This window comes from Maylandia zebra, linkage group LG3, assembly GCF_041146795.1.
Source record: "Maylandia zebra isolate NMK-2024a linkage group LG3, Mzebra_GT3a, whole genome shotgun sequence".
NCBI classification, from domain to species: domain Eukaryota; kingdom Metazoa; phylum Chordata; class Actinopteri; order Cichliformes; family Cichlidae; genus Maylandia; species Maylandia zebra.
Window position 1 is genome coordinate 41,103,125 of NC_135169.1, and position 16,249 is coordinate 41,119,373.

The 16,249-nt window shown below is 40.9% G+C and overlaps 1 protein-coding gene across 6 annotated transcripts in view; it reads right to left on the bottom strand.

The window, feature by feature from the left end:
• kcnip4a (potassium voltage-gated channel interacting protein 4a) overlaps positions 1–16,249 on the bottom strand; it is a 161,045-nt gene that overhangs the window by 14,866 nt on the left and 129,930 nt on the right. The window lies entirely within an intron of this gene.

Below are 16,249 nucleotides of genomic sequence, written 5' to 3' on the forward strand. Positions count from 1 at the left end.
AATTTCTGTTCACCTGACCTGTTTAGCATCACATATTCTTTTTCACGTCACCGTGTAATTACGCCGAAACTAATCTGCAATATGCGAGTGTTTTGTTTCAGTGAAAGATGACAGTTTTGACTGTGAACAGCAGAAAAACATTTTTATTCCCTTCAGAAAAGAAAGAAAAGATTTCACGTTGCAGCTAAAATGCAGCTCCGTCAATCATGTGTGACTAAAGCCTGTACTGGCTGAGAAAAGACACAGAAACAAAAGAACATCTTAGACAACAGCAACAAAATCATCAGAGAGACAGAGTGAAGGGAGAGAGAGGGAGAGAAAGCCTTGGAAGAGCCACTTGCTTTGATTAGTGGAGGATGGCTTTTTGGCTGTGGAGCATGGAAAGAGCCTCATGAGTCGAGCTCTCACCCCGCGCTTGTGGACAATCTGAGGGTAACCTGGGAAATACAGCATTAGGTCTTGTGGGTTACCCAGGCAACCAAGAGCCTCAGAACACTGTAGGACGCTGGACATGCAAGACGTGAGGGTCTAAGTTTGGACATGAAGGTAGCTGTCTTCAGGACAACAACACAGTGTTTTTGCTCTGCAGCAAGCAGCCTCAAAAGGAGCTCGGCTTGTGTCATTTTGGCTGTTACTAATTAGCTTTTAACACAATGCATAGCACACTGATGAGTAGTTTTTAGCTATTCAAAATCCTCAGTATAGGTCAAAAAAAAGAAAGATGGATGAAAAGGAAAAGGAATTTTTCAACATTGTTCTGCTCATTCTGAGGAGAAGTTGTCATGGCAATATCTCCCTTCAAATGGGAAACTCATCCCCAACAACAGGTTGAACCATTTGCACCAAGGACGAAAAACTTATTTTACATCATGTGCCACCCACAACCCACGTAATTTTCAGATTAGAAGGCCCAGAGACACTCTCCTTCCTGTTACTGTGACGACTTTAACTGCACTTTTATACCAAGAGCTCTTAATATAAGGAAAGTATGACAAAAAATATGTCAGACGTTTGCTTTGCTTTAGCTTTTTTTGTTTGTTTTTGCTGTGGATATGTTGTAAAAACTTTAAATTTCTACAGTAGACAGTAGAAAACAGGACATTTTCTTGCATTTATCTGTTTATCTATTACTTAATTACTTTGGTGCATTATGAATGACCATGGAGGAGGTCTTTATCAGTAAGAAAAGCTGTAAAATTTACGAAAATGCAGTTAAAAGTCCAGCTTTTATGCAAACCTTCAAATTTCCCAAAGTCTTTACCAGGCCGATTTGGTCCCTAGGCCTAATGTTTGACACTCCTGAGCTACACTACACTTCTCTTAATCCAGCCGAGAAACATCTTAGTCTGAACCAACTGGCAGATCAACAGACATTTTTATTTACTAGCACTGCTGAAGTTATCTCTGAATTTACTTCACGGACAGTGCTCCTAACAGATAAAAACAAGACCAACGAGGAACTTCTTCTTCTGTTTAGCTGAAACAGTACAAAGCTACAAAGACCATCTACGAACTGTCTTTGGATTCTGTGCTTTGTCTACTGAGCTAGTCCTTGGCTTTTAAACAGATGTGCCCTTATATCTAGATTTAGTTGAAAAGTAAAACAGAAAGAGTTGTCCTTTAGGCTGAGGTTTATTGCAAAGAGTGTTCAGGCCCTTTAAATTTACCCACTGAGCAATTTTATGTTGATTAGAGAAAGGCCTAAAAGATCTGTCAAAACCTGTAATTCCTACTTGTGTCAACAGTGTTTAGTCCATCGCCTTGAAATTGCCAATTTTGGGGTTTGCAGAGGTGGTGAAGAGGAATGGCGTCTTTTTAACCTTTTTAACCAAATTTATACTTAAAGTAGCATCTTTGTAATGACCTGAGAAGATGGCTTTTCACATTCCAAGAGAACAGATCTTAACAGTGTTTAGGTGTCTGTGAAAGTTGCTTTCAATGCCATTTTGGTGTAATTTTTTTGTGCAGTTTTGATGCAGGTTGGTGAAGCTATGAACTACAGGTTCAGGACTGCAGAAGTGTGAGATAGGACTAGTTCGCTGGTTACATTATTAATCAATCTCCAAGCACATTGTTCTCCATCAGTGTAAAAGACGGGCTCTGAATGTGATATGGAGGCTCATGACCTCGGGTCACGATGTAAGTTAATATCTCATCGGGTGTCATCTCTTCTCGCACATAATCAAGCTGGTTTCTTGACAAATGTGTTGCCTCCTCTTTAATTTAACAAAGTGGTGCATTCAAGGTAGGAATTGATGACCCCGCTACACACCCCAAAAAATCTTCTGTTGTATGCAAAACCAATGCGTGAATATGAAAGCCATTAAGTAATAAGTCCACAGTGTTGCCAAAAAAAACTCCATTTGCCCTCCCTCTCCAGGCTATTGTGAAAAATTTAGTTCAAGGTTTGACGGCAGCTGTGGGTGTTAAGACGAGTGCTGTGAACCATTTGTCAATTGTGCACCAAGCACAAGGCAGCTCTCGCAGGAGAAAACAGTAATAGAGATGTAGCTCATGGCATGTTTATAACTAACTAGTTAAGATGGCTGATGAGAGTTGCAAGAGGTCTCTATAAACCTGGGCTATAAAGGGATGTAGTAGTAACAATTACATCATTGTACAGAGGGCATGGAAATAGTGTCATAAATCTGCAGCCTACACCGTCATGAAGTGTAGAAGCAAACTGGAGGTAGAGGAAAGAGAGAAATGATCCTTGAAAAGGTTGTTGAATTAATGATAATTAATGCTAATATTATTCTTTTGGATCATCTACTGTTCGGATCAGATGTTGCAGCCAAGGCTGTATCATACTTGCTTTATTTGTATGAATTCATGTATAAGCAAAAGTGGCTGAATTGGAGGAGGAAGAAGCTCAACCAAGCTTAGCCTTAAGCGTGAATTTTTACTCCTAATTTTGCCAAATACTTATTCCACAGAGCTGGAAAGAAGCCCCGGCAGAGTCAATATTTAATGTGCCTCTGCCTTTTCAGCCTCACAGTGTATAAAGCATAAACAGTGCACACTGTGTTAATGGACCACAGGCAAACCGCAGAGTGTAGATGGTTAAAAGCTCTTAGGTCTGGCCACATAATGACCAACATTATTGTGCACAACAAACTTGTTTGCTGTGAAGAATCTCTTTCTGTTGAAGGCCGCTTCATATTGCCTCCTCTGATAACACAATAACTTTGAGATTTAGAGGATGAAGCTCTCATCTGTTCTCGTTACCTCGGTGACACACACACCTTCCTACCTGAGTGGAGAGGAGACGTCTGAGTGCCCCCTCACTGAGGTTGAACTAGACAGATGTTGCTTTTGTTATCAAGATATATTGGTCTTGACAGCAAGCTGGCTTCATCTGGAGGCATTACTGTGCTCCAGAGAGGCACCTTTTTCTACCTTGGAGCTCAAGGACATCATGGAGAAGGGCCTTTAGTAGATTCTTTAGCAGCTGAACCGAGTTTAGGAGGCAGCGCGAACATTACAACGAATCTCGACTGTACTGAAGCGACAGGATGACTTAGCAAGAAGGCAATAAAAGCTGATCTCTAAAGTGGAACGGAGTAGAGCTTGAGTGACAGAGTGCTTAATCAGGCAAGAAAAGAGCAAACAGTCACGGCTGTCTGATTAAAAGTTGCCCTTTTATTTTATTGACAAAAAGGATTCGACGCTCGACTGTGTGTGATTCTGTGAAGAACAGCTCAAGCTGTGTCCTCCTGCCCCTTTGATAAAGGTCAAAGGTCGCACCTTTGCCGGTATTGCACCGCTTGTGTCCAGTTCATTAAAGGCAATAAAACCGCTGTTGTTGTCCTGAAGAATTAAGTATATCATGCAAGTCTAAACATTTACTTCACTGGTTTAGTTAATACGTGCCAACTCATACCGTCATGCCATACTTTTGCCTTCCTCGAAAGAAAAAAAAATGACCTTAGCAGCTTCTTGAGTGACAGCAGCTATAATAGTAGGCTCTGGCTGACTGTACAGCTCGCCAACAACGTAATTCACAGCCACCCCTGAACAGCAAAGCTGCCTTCACTATTTTGGCCTGCAGCAATACAAGAGAATGAGACTGATGTCTCAGCAAAATGTAATTACCACAGACCATAGTGTAACACGCTTTGCAGACTAAACTAAAATGGTCTACCACACAGTATCTTCTTTGTCAATGCCCTGCAAAAACACTTATATCCTGAAGAACGAATGTCAGGATATTTCCCTTCCTCCCAGTTTGGACTGATCAATCACGGCCCCGCTGCTACAGTCCCTTAATGTTTATTATATCAGGACTCATTCATTCCAGAGTTATAAGGTCAAGCTGGAGGATAAAACTTTACTAAATCAATCGGGTCTATAAACCGAAAGAGAGGGACTAATAAATACTTGACACACAGACACAACTGCTTACTATCAATAACTCTTGGGTCAGTGCTGTTGAGCTTTCTGCTTCTTTGTTGTGGTAAGAGGGGGTACGTACAGTCTGAAGCTGCATACAGCCAAATGATGGCCTCGGGGAACACATAGGACAGATGAATTTAATACAGTAAGTGCAAAAGACCTGACTCCGTGTGGGGTTCAAATTAAAATGATTAAATTGGTCTTTAGTGGGGGAAGTCTGCATTTAATCTGTGTGAAATTGTCCAAGATCGTTTTTAATTTCAGCCACTGATAGGCTACATCAAAGCCTGGATTTTGCTTCCTCTCCAGCCGTCATTTACTTATTTGTTACAAGCTGCTTTTTATACGGTGACAGTCAAACACTGTGAACCAGCAACATGTGTCATTTTTAAAGACCTTCTATTTTGTGTGTGTGTGTGTGTGTGTGTGTGTGTGTGTGTGTGTGTGTGTGTGTGTGTGTATCTAAGATTAGGTCTTATATACTTTAGCTCCAGCTGCTTTAGCACAGTGGCGCCAAGAAGGCAGAGCTCACAAAAGTAGGCCATGACTCCAAGGGAGCACAACTTATCTTCTAGCACCAACAGTTAGATAGGGTTTTACAGGCATTAGAAATGCTGATGTGCACTTGTACTGCTTCAGTAGGTGGTCTGAAGATGACCGTGACTGGACTGGAGAGTTTTGGTTACAGATGATGGCCAACTTAGAACAAAAATACTGCATTTAGGCACGGAAAGTGAAAACCAAGGTCTGGACATTGAATAAAACCTAAATAACGGAGCTTCATGTTTAAAATGTAAACAACAGCAGGTTTTGGTTACTCACACAGATGCGCTAAAGCTAAATGCTAGTGTCAGTTAGCTAACATGCGCACATACTTATAACATACTTATCTTTTAAGTATCATGTTTTTACCTGCAGCCAAATTCAAAGATGCAGCCCTTGAATTTGGGCAATTAGTTTGCCATGTTAGCAACCTAAAATGTTCCTATTCAGCATTATACCCATTGTGCTGCTAGCTTAGGCTAACATTAAGCATGTAAACAGAAAAAGGGGGAAAGCTACATGACAAAAGCTGATGATGACAAATTCTCAAATTCATCCTTAAATTTATATTCATGAAAAGGATTGTTTTTCTGCCCTATTTTTGAGCCACGCTATACAAGACACTGTTCTAGATTGCTGATGCCATATAAACGTAGGGACAGAGAGAGCTGTTGATTCTGATTTTGAAAGATGGTGATTTTCACTCATTTCAAAGTCAGTGCTGGGAAATGAGACCAATGGTGTGGTGAGTAACCACAGTCCTTAAATTTTAAAAGAAAGTAATAACTCCCCCTCAACTCCACCATTTGGTTTTGGGCTATAAAATCATTGTTGGAAACATATTTTACACACTGTGGCAGAAAAGTACAGAGCTCCCCCAGAGGTTTTTTTTTTTAATCCCTAGGGAAAGTTTTCTGTAGTGGAAACGTGACTTTAGATGCATGTGCAGCACATCCTTAACCTCATGAGACCTGAGCTCTTTTTTGGGATGCACGAGATGTAACCGGTCTGAGACACGGGGTCTCAGAGGTTAAAATAAATTAATAGAAGGACGAAAACTTCATTTAAAGTAGCTACAAAAGATACCACAAATACACCACATGTACGGCTGGATCAAAAATTAATCATTATGTGGTGTTTTTAGTATCAGTTTCCATAACAGACTCATGTCATCATGCTAAATCTATAATAAACAGATGTAAAAAACAAAAAACAAAAAAACCCTTCTTATCAGATTGGCTTTAGTGCAGAACACTTCACTTTAACAGCAATAAATAAAGAGATAGAGAGAAGAAATAAACTCTTATGAGTTATTGCAGCTTTTCTGGAGCAATGAAATAACAAAGATCATAACAGAGACAGTAAATAAGTGATGTAAATAGCTCTTTTCAAAGCGTCACTTACTATCAAAACCTGCCTGAATAAATCTGACTTCCTCACATTCACCAAAGTAACCACTGAGACTGGCCATCGATAAGCTCCAGATGACAACCAAACTCAAATCTGATCTTATCTTAACCCATGCTAACTCCTAATATAGCAGGTTCTGAATCCTGGCAATGCAACACAAGAAACTGAGGGTATCAAGTTAATCACAAGGCTGTGCTGTTTCCTCTGTTGGCCTTTTAGGGTCAAAATATGCTAACATAACAGCAAGGTATGGATGACTGCAATGGTTGTCAAACACACTACTGACTCAGATATTAAATAGTTCATATCCAAGAGAAAATAAAATGAGTGAATTTTAAGTTTGTTGGCTTCCAGCATGATTTGATTCGATCATTTTTTTTAGGCACAATATGGTCAGCAGTGATTTTCTGGGATCCTCCAAGTCACCTGTATGAGTGATTGTATGTGGCGGAGGACACCAGTGCTGCTGTCGCTTCTATCTGCATCCTGATGTGTATCTGGTCGAGAATCAAACTGGTTTAAAAGAAGTAATTAATCGCTCTGCACAAAATGGGATTGTTTTACTAAGCTAGAGAGTTAGTGAGGCATTGGTTCACTGAAGTGCCAGTGATTCCAACGATATTGGATAGTCCGTCAACAAAAATATACTGCCTTTTCAACAACTTCTGCTTTATAGGTTTTCTGGGGTTTATAAAAAAAAAAAAAATAATAAGCTCTTTACAAAGACAACAAATGACAACATGCCAGACATCATTTATTAAGAGATGGATGGTATTGGATATTTTGAAGTGTTTACTGTCCTCAAGCCAGGTTTTAAAGTCAGTGGTTCCCCAGGTGTTAATCTCTTAACACCTTAATCTGTCTCCTGGTGGCCTCGAGACAGATCAAAGTTGGAGTAGAGTCCGAGCAGCGCCACCTCTTATCAGCCAAGTTTTACATTACAACAAAACACACAGCAATTTCATGGCATCTGCAGGGTCAGTGCCAGCTTAATTTGACTGGATCTTAGATGCAGCACAGCTATTTGCTTTTCCTTAAACATGCTTCATATCATTGAATGAACCAAACAGAGGCAAAATGACAAGAGGCTGTAAAAAAGGATTGTTTGATTGGATGGTATTTAAGTCGATGCTAGTGACTGGTAATTGCCATGCTGGTTTGTCAATACCTCGATTTAAATTCTCTCATCTTTCTAAAGGTCACCTTGGTATTAGTAATAGTCTGTATATGGAACATTTACAAAAGGTCATACAGCCAATTGATGAAATTCAGAGGCAAAGCCTTTTCGGTCATATAAATCTAATCTACTCAGCCGGAGCCAGGGGCTAGGATGCTTCTTTTAAGCTCAGTGTTATTTGGCTGTAACGCTACCAGTGTTTAAGTCCCAAGGCTGCATGCTGTTTTTGGGGGACAAACGTGGCAGATACTTGGCAGCTAGCAATTAACTGAAATTATACCCAGAGACAAGGGACGAGGGCAGCAGATGAGCAGTGTCTGGCAGCCTGCGCTTGCATGATTGGCACGAGTCCTAAAAAAAGGCCAATGTGATGTGAAACTGACCTGAAGTTACATCAACTCTGATGTCACAAGCTGTCTCCCAGCAGAATACTGAATTGCGCTAAGTGTTGTGTGGCTATGTTGATTTATTGCTCAAGATATGCTTCTGTCAACACTAAAACATCTGTTAACAGATGATACCTCTGGCGCAGATGCTAAACATAATGAGCATGCATTAGTGTAATGCTTGCATTACAGTATGTTAACACGTCGAGCGCAGCCAGATTATACAGATACGGGTAAACAGTTTTCAAGCTACAAAGCAGAGCAGTAAATGGGACTCGTGCTTATATGGTGCTTTTGTGCTTTAGCTGAACACTTAGAGCACTTTGTACTACAAGCATCATTCACCCATTCACACAGTCATACAGCAATTTATTCTGTGCTTTTTGGCACTTTCCCTAACATTCACGCGCACAATCACACTCCAGTGGATGAACTGGGGGCAACTTGAGTTGCAATACATTGTCCAAAGACACAACAAGCAGACTAGAAGATGCAGGGGTTAAACCACCAACCTTCCAATTGATACACAACCTGCTCTACCTCTTGACCCGCAGCCGCCCAGTGAAGCAGAAGGTAAGCAGAAGGTTACTGGGTTGATGCCAGACTAGGTAAGTCTGGCATCAACTTAGATGGGGGTGATGTCACTGCATCAAGACAGTTGACCCTGCTACAGTAGTAACATTGGAAGAACAAGGAAAAACTGGATTTCTTTTGCTTCTAACAAGGTCGAGTCATCCATCACTAGTAATTCAGCCCGGTCACAGCAGATGGCCGCCCCTCCCTGAGCCTGGTTCTGTCGGAGGTTTCTTCCTGTTAAAAGGGAGTTTTTCCTTCCCACTGTCGCCAAAGTGCTTGCTCATAGGGGGTCATATGATTGCTGGGGTTTTCTCTGTATGTATTATTGTAGCGTCTACCTTACAATATAAAGCGCCTTGAGGCGACTGTTGTTGTGATTAGGCGCTTTATAAATAAAATTGAATTGAATTCAATGTCTAGTTGCAACCCATTCATGGATAGTGCCTGATCCTCCATGAATTGCTTATTTACCAAGTTATAAATACATAAAGTAATAGCACAGATTGAATGATTTACTACTCTTTGCATGCACTGCCATCATCTTGGATTGTAAAGTCGAAGATTGCAGGACATGTCCAGCTCTCCAAGCCAGAAATTCAATTTGGGGGGGCAACTCAGAAGTTAACAAATGGAACATAGCATAATGGCTAGTTTATGGTGACTGCATTCACTGTGTCCCATACCAACTGGGACATCGTAGCCCTGTCGCTTGAGGCGTGCAGGACTCCCTGCAGTCTTCTCCTAAATGATAGGTGTTGCCACTCAAAATAAAGTTCCGCATTAGCGATGATGTGGGAGTAGAGGGAGTCAGAAAGTCTTAGCTTTTCGGACTGTTGCAACGTTTCCTTCTGTATAATCTGGGAATCTCTGAGCTCCTGTACTTAAATATCACTGACATGGTGGTAAAGGCTCACGACAAGACCAAACGACACTAAAGAATGGAACACACCAGTAATTGTGAAGTCAATTTCAGTGCGTGCTGGAGGGCATTCAAATGTGGTATCTACTCAGATGAAAGTGACACCATGTATATTCAACTCGGAACACAGCTGTTTGGGGAAATACATACTGAACTTTGGAAATATGCCAAGTAATAAAACTTAATAGCAAAGAGGTTGAAAGCAGAGCAAAAGCACCAATGAATCCATCATCTCCAGATCCGCCAGCAGACAGATTTTGCCTCTACCTGAAGCACTCTGAACACCAGAGCTGCCAGCAGTGGACATCTGCTGATTACAACACATTTTTTTTCCATGTGTAAGATCTGCAGATGCAAGTCAGTGAGAGATAAGTAATTGAAACGCAGGCCTCATGCTATAGCAGATAAATGAGAGGAGCAAAGAGGGAGGTGGATACAGACCTGCCATTTGTTTCCATTTTGGTGGTCACAAATACAAATAAGCTCTGAGACCAGAGTCAGCCAAAGCGATATGTCATTTCTGTTATTTAATAAAACAGTTTCTTATGGCAGGCAGGAAAAATGGCAGTGTAATCGCTGTAGTAATAGGAAGGAGTTGGAGGGCAAGGTCAGTCGAGCAAATTTCTTAGACCACATGGAACAGTGCAAACTTTTTGCTTAGATATGAATTTATTTATCCAGAGACATATTAAAAATTCTGCGTCATGCTGCCAGTAATGAAAAGAACATCCAAACGAGCCAAACCAAGGAGACCGGGAATGGATCCGTGTGAACAGAAGCCTTGACTATTCCCTTTACAGCAGGTTAGCTATTACAAGACAGAAGGCAAAATATCTCCAATTACAGTGGCTCTTTACTGGCACCAGGAACACATTATCCAATGCTTTCCACCATTAGTACAATTTGCTACAGCTTCTATGTTGCCTAATGCAATAATAGTAGTTTTAATTAGTTTAAACAAGCGGATACCGAAGACATGTAGGAACTAATTTTTCATGCTGAGTATGGCCAGGACCATAAAAAGCTGTCCTTTCCTGTTCTGACCTGAGTGTGAGTGACTGCACTGACTGGTGGTCTGGGAACCGGATGGCAAGGTTCTTTATGAGCGAGAGCGGACTCTCACGCCGGCCATAATGACACACCATCACCATTTATTGGAATCTGGGGGAAAGAGCAGTCTATGTTTTTAATTGCAATCATTTGTCATGTGGAAGTGCTTCAATAATAGTCTGTCTCTGGGAAGGCGTTGCTACAGCAGTGGAAGGAAAGGAACTTTGCCCTTTCTTCTCCAATCATTTTAAAGATTATAAGATGGGACAATGGAGGGAAAAGGAGGTTTATCATACTTCAGCTCCAAAGATTAGAGCTTTCACGCCAAGAAAAAAGGATACCCGGAGAAGAGATGGTCTTTATGACTAACTTCAGAGTGAGTCATCCTTATTCCAGCTGCTGACACTGACGCTACCAGTCACTCAGAAAAGTGCATCAATGGATTAATGGATTTTACCCCAGACAATGTTTACAGTGTAATTCACATCAACAGTCTGAGATGCCAAAACAAACTTTTGAACTCACATCCAATTTTCTCCATAAACTGCGGCTCAGCCAAAAGACGTGATGTGATCACTTGAAGGGGAACAAAATGGCCCCAATAGTTGATTAACGTTTTACTTACTTCCTCCATTATTTCTCTGACAGTGAGGCTTTTACTCTGCCACCGCTATTGTGATGAAAAGGAAGTAGCCAGCTGGGATGATTTATGGTCTGCAACACCAGCCAATAAGATCCAAATGAGCTAAGTGATTTTTTTTCCTTCCTTTTTATTCAAATATAGAAAAGTATTATTTCATGTGCTCGGACTACATTAACATTTTCCTGTAGCTTTACAGCTGATGATGTATGATATTTCATCAGACTCAGTGCAAATTCAGACTTGTCCTTGCTCAGCAAATGGTTTCAATATAACAGAGGAATCTCTCGTGATATGAGATTGGTTTGCGAGAGGTACAATTCAGCACTTTATATTTCCCAGTGTCCCAGTTCTTTTTACAATAGTGCACACCACTAAATTCTTCCAAAAAGCCCTGCTGTTCAGTTAGTCGAGGAGTTAAAATCAAAACAAATAGAAGAAACATCAGTTGTGCCCAAACATGCAGACCCACCTCCCCCAGCTTCCACCCACAAACAACAAAAAAATAAATCCTCAGTGAAATCAATGGGGACTATAAACTCCACTGAATTCACAATCAACCACAACAAGAAACATGCATTATGAATAAGAACTGATGTCCTTGGTTTAATTATGGACAATACTGTTGCTGGAATGATTATTCATTTTGCAGGCTAATTAAAGCCAGAAACACGCTGAATGAGCACGCTTGTTGTGCAGCCTTGATTAAAAAAAAAAAAAAAAAAGGGGGAAAAGCACGTGCAACTTCAAAGGTCTAGAGATGGTTGAAAGAAGCAAGGCTCAAGCTTAAATTAACCCCAAAAAATGCAACACCAAATCCTTAAAAACCTCTTAATGTATTCACAAGACAATATGCTTTGGAGGTTGTGTCCTACATTGCTGCGCTGTATGTACAGGTCATTTAATTAAGTGAATCTTTAAGTATATATTGTGCCTCCTGCTCACTCGTCCATGGGGAGCTTTTTCATGCTGCCATCACCTATCTCGCAGCATATATATCCTTGCCTCAGAAGCATGCAGCTTACTTTTATCACCACTTATTACCAGTGATGTTTTCATCAACATTGATTGCTTGTGTGATACTTGCCCTTGCTTTAAAGTAAGTCCTCTTACTTCCACTAAGATCCACTGCCAGGCCTTTCTTGCCTCAAAAGACACCATGAGGACCGGTAACGCAGCACAGGTGGTTGCTCTAAAGCATAGAAAGTAGCTAAAGGAAAATTAGACCATTTGACTGTTTAAATTTACTGCTGAGTGGATGAGAGATTAAAGCGCTACAAAACACTTTACACTTCTTTACCTTTGACTGGATTTGTTTCCAATCTTTTAAAAGTTTGCCTGCTGGAGTAATTATTAGATTTATTCCCACAATGGACACAGCCAAATGAATTTACTGAAAAGACTGTAAATGCCATCCATCATAACAAAAAGGATGCTAAACACTTCTGACCCAACTTTGATGATATGTGACTTAAACAAAACAATCCCATAATAAAGATGCACTAAACCATCTACGATGTCCAAAAAACAACGCGTTTGAATGAAAAATGAACGCAATGCACTTAAAAAAATGAAGAATACCTTTTTGGTATTTTACAGTGATATAAATCCCTCACAGGCTGTATGCCTTAAACAATATCATAAGTATGTGTACAGACAATGAAGACATAAAGACCAACACAGTTAGCTGTCATTCTCCTACTGCAGGGGTCGGCAACCGAAGGGTTAACTGATGGCTCGACCATAGCTGGACTGGCCATCGGGCATACCGGGCATTTGCTCGGTGGCCCGGTGACTTTTTTTCCCCTTTGTAACGGTAAAACACTGAAAGGTGGTGGATTGGCCAGATTCTGGTCGGTGTGTAAAAATAACTCAGTTGTTTGGTGGCGGCTATGGCGGAGCTTCCTCAGATTCAGTAAAATTAGCAAGTGGTGGAGGCCAGCAGGTGGATGAGAGAAAGGGGAGGCAGGAGGAGAGACCCGAGGCAGCCGCCAGTCCGAGTGTCAGGTGAACTGAGCTTCAGGTAAGAAGTTATGACCTGCAGTCTGTCTGGGTCAGATATAAACCAAGTTTAGGTGGAGTTTATTTTTGTTGTGCTGACTTTTTACAGTCAGCTACAATAACTCGTACTGCGTACTAGCTAGCATGACGGAGTTTCTATACTGCTGGGTGGGTGCTATGATGTTACTTACTGATAGTGAACTTTATTTAATTCATAAGGTTAGTTAGTAGAGTTGCCAACCGTCCCGTAAAAAGACGGAATCGCCCCGTATTGAGAGAAAATATTACGCGTTTCGTGTTGAGGTGAAAAGGAACAGTTTGTCCCGGACTTCAGCTAGAATGAAAAAAGGACACAAGGCTGGAGTTATTCTGTCTTTGCTGCACAGCTGCCTCTTCTTCTCTCATTCTCTCCCCTCCCTCTCCTGTTGCTACTTCAATCATGAAACTGATCAGTGATCAGCTGATCGGCTTTTCTCTCTTGTTTGTTTATCGCCCACTTTGCACCAGAAAGAGGAAACCACCGGATGTCGCGCTAAACAACAGCAGCACGTTTAAACTTGATCAGCTGTTGTTAGAATTTATTTAATATTACTTTCTACTATCAGCTGATGTTTGCTGGAGCCACAGCTGTAAAAGCTGCTGGTCATGATATCGGTTTGGTTATCTGGTGAGAGGGAAACATGAAGATGTCCTTACTGAATCATCAGAGCTGAACAGGTGATGGAGAAACAGGTTTACCTTTAGGTGACATGGATGAGTTGAAGGGAAGTTATGAACTGTTTCTGAGAGACAAATAACACCAGGATCCTTTTCTAAGTAGCTGACAGCTGGTAACTGTGCAGGGGCGGGTCTAGCAAAGTGTTGCCAGGGGGGGCAGGTAGGGCATTAACAGGGAAAAGGAGGGCACAAATAAATACTTTCTTATTCTCATTTAAAATGTCCAACTTTTATTAAATAATTATCTGAAGCTTACAACCAAAGTTTTTATCTGACGTAAAATGTATAGAAATCATACATATAGCATCGAAGTAGCTGGAATCCATAGATGTGCGTGTTCATGGAGCTTGTATTGTCACCTGCTGGACATCACTACCTGACAAGTTTAACTGTCTTCAGAACATTGCAAAGGCCTTATTGACAGTATTTGGCTCTACATATCTGTGTGAGCAGATTTTCTCTCACATGAGTGTCCTCAGGTGGCCGTCTGAATGCTGGACACTTGGAGACCTGTGTCTTTGAGTGGGAGACCAGAGATCACATTAACACACATTAACATAGTTTATTTTTCTTATCATTGTTGTGAGGAGACCATCAATAGCATTTGTATTTTCTGTATTTTCTGTATTTGCTGTTATGGATAAAAAAGTGTCTTTTTTTGTTTCAAAATTGCTGATAACTATTCGCTGATAGCTGCCAACATCTGCGAACAAATATAATTCTATAAAGTGGTCCTATATAGTGTGTAACTGTTAATAAAGAGCATTATTAAATTTATTGCTAATGCAATCATATGGCACATTGACTTCTGAGGAAATTTTAAATGGCACTCGCCATCAGAAAGGTTGCCTACCCCTGTCCTACTGTATGGCCAGCTTCATGCCGAGATGATGTGATTATCAATGACAGACATGTCAGAACAGCTTGATCATAAATAAATGCCACCAAACAGCAACAGAAAGGTCACTCATAATTTTGGATGATAAAAATTCACCAGCTGTGGGTTCCAAAGATTTTTACGCAGCAGGCTTTAGACATCTTGCTGCTTATTAACATTAGCTGAGCACGATTATAACACTCAGCAAAGCTTGGTTGATCCTTAACACCCAATCAAAGAAATCTGAAACAAAAGCGGTGTCACAATGAGCTCTAACTATATTTGCGCTATCAGCATTTTCATCTTCTTAACTTAGCACATTGATCTAAAATGTGTTAGTTATGTTTAACAAAAGGTGTTCACAACCTAAAGCAGTGGAAATGGACAGCAGGACATAAAAATTGTCTAAAGACAATTAATGCAGTATCTGTAGAGATATTGAAATGTAAACCAACTGGTGGTGCTTCAACTGGCTTCATCCATGTGACTGTGCATCCATTTTCTTCCCCCTTTCCAATTCAGGGTTGGTGAAGCCTATCCCACCTGTCACAGGAGGAGAGGAGGGGTACACCCCACACAGGTTGCCAATTTGTTTGCAGAACTAACGCATAGTGTCTTTTCTCCCGTCTTCCTCCCCTCAGCCCAAATGGTGGCAGTAGATGTGATCCATCCCTGAGCCTGGTTCCATCAGAGGTTTCTTCCTGTTAAAAGGGAGTTTTTCCTTCCCACTGCCGAAAGCTTGCTCAAAGGGGATCGCCTGATTGTTGGTGTTTTCTCTGTATTATTGTAGGGTCTTTACCTTTCAATTTGCCTTGAGTGTTGTTGTGATTTGCCACTATTTAAATAAATTGAGCTGAATTTAACTGAATGGAGACAGACAACCACTCACACCTACAGGCAATTTAGAATTTTGCCTTACCATTTAGAATCCATCATGTCTTTGGACTGTGGGAGGCAATCAGAGTACCCAGCAAAAACACACAGGGAGAATATGGAAACCAGGACCTTCGTCGATCATTCTTCAAACCATCCATGAGATATGTGATTATCAACAAAGTAATGAACAACATGATGTGTTTCAGATTACGTACCGCCATACTAACACCCACTATTCTATGTGTACAAGCGTGTCACTAAGTGTATCTCAATGCTGTGCTTTCAGTTAAAAAGTTAACTGAGAAGCACTCAATTCTTGCTTCCTTTTATCCCCATTTCAGGCAAAGGAAGGGACGATAAAGCAAGTTTTAGCTGCTAGAAAGAGGGTACACCAACACCAGCGATGCTAGTTAGCTGTAGCGCGCTAAAAGTCATAGATTTATTTCAGCCACTGTAGGTAAAAAAAAAAAAAAATCGCAGACTGCGTCAAATGTTATTTTAAGTAGGTGTCTGACACGCTTTACAGCTTTACCCCTTCACCTTTGATCTCACACGGTCCTGTGAAAATGCATGCAGAAGTAAGCTGTAACGTACTACACGATAGTAGAAGTGTCCAAACTGACTGAAACCATAAGAATGGCTATGATGACGGTCCAGTTAATTGCAGGTGATTATTATGTCT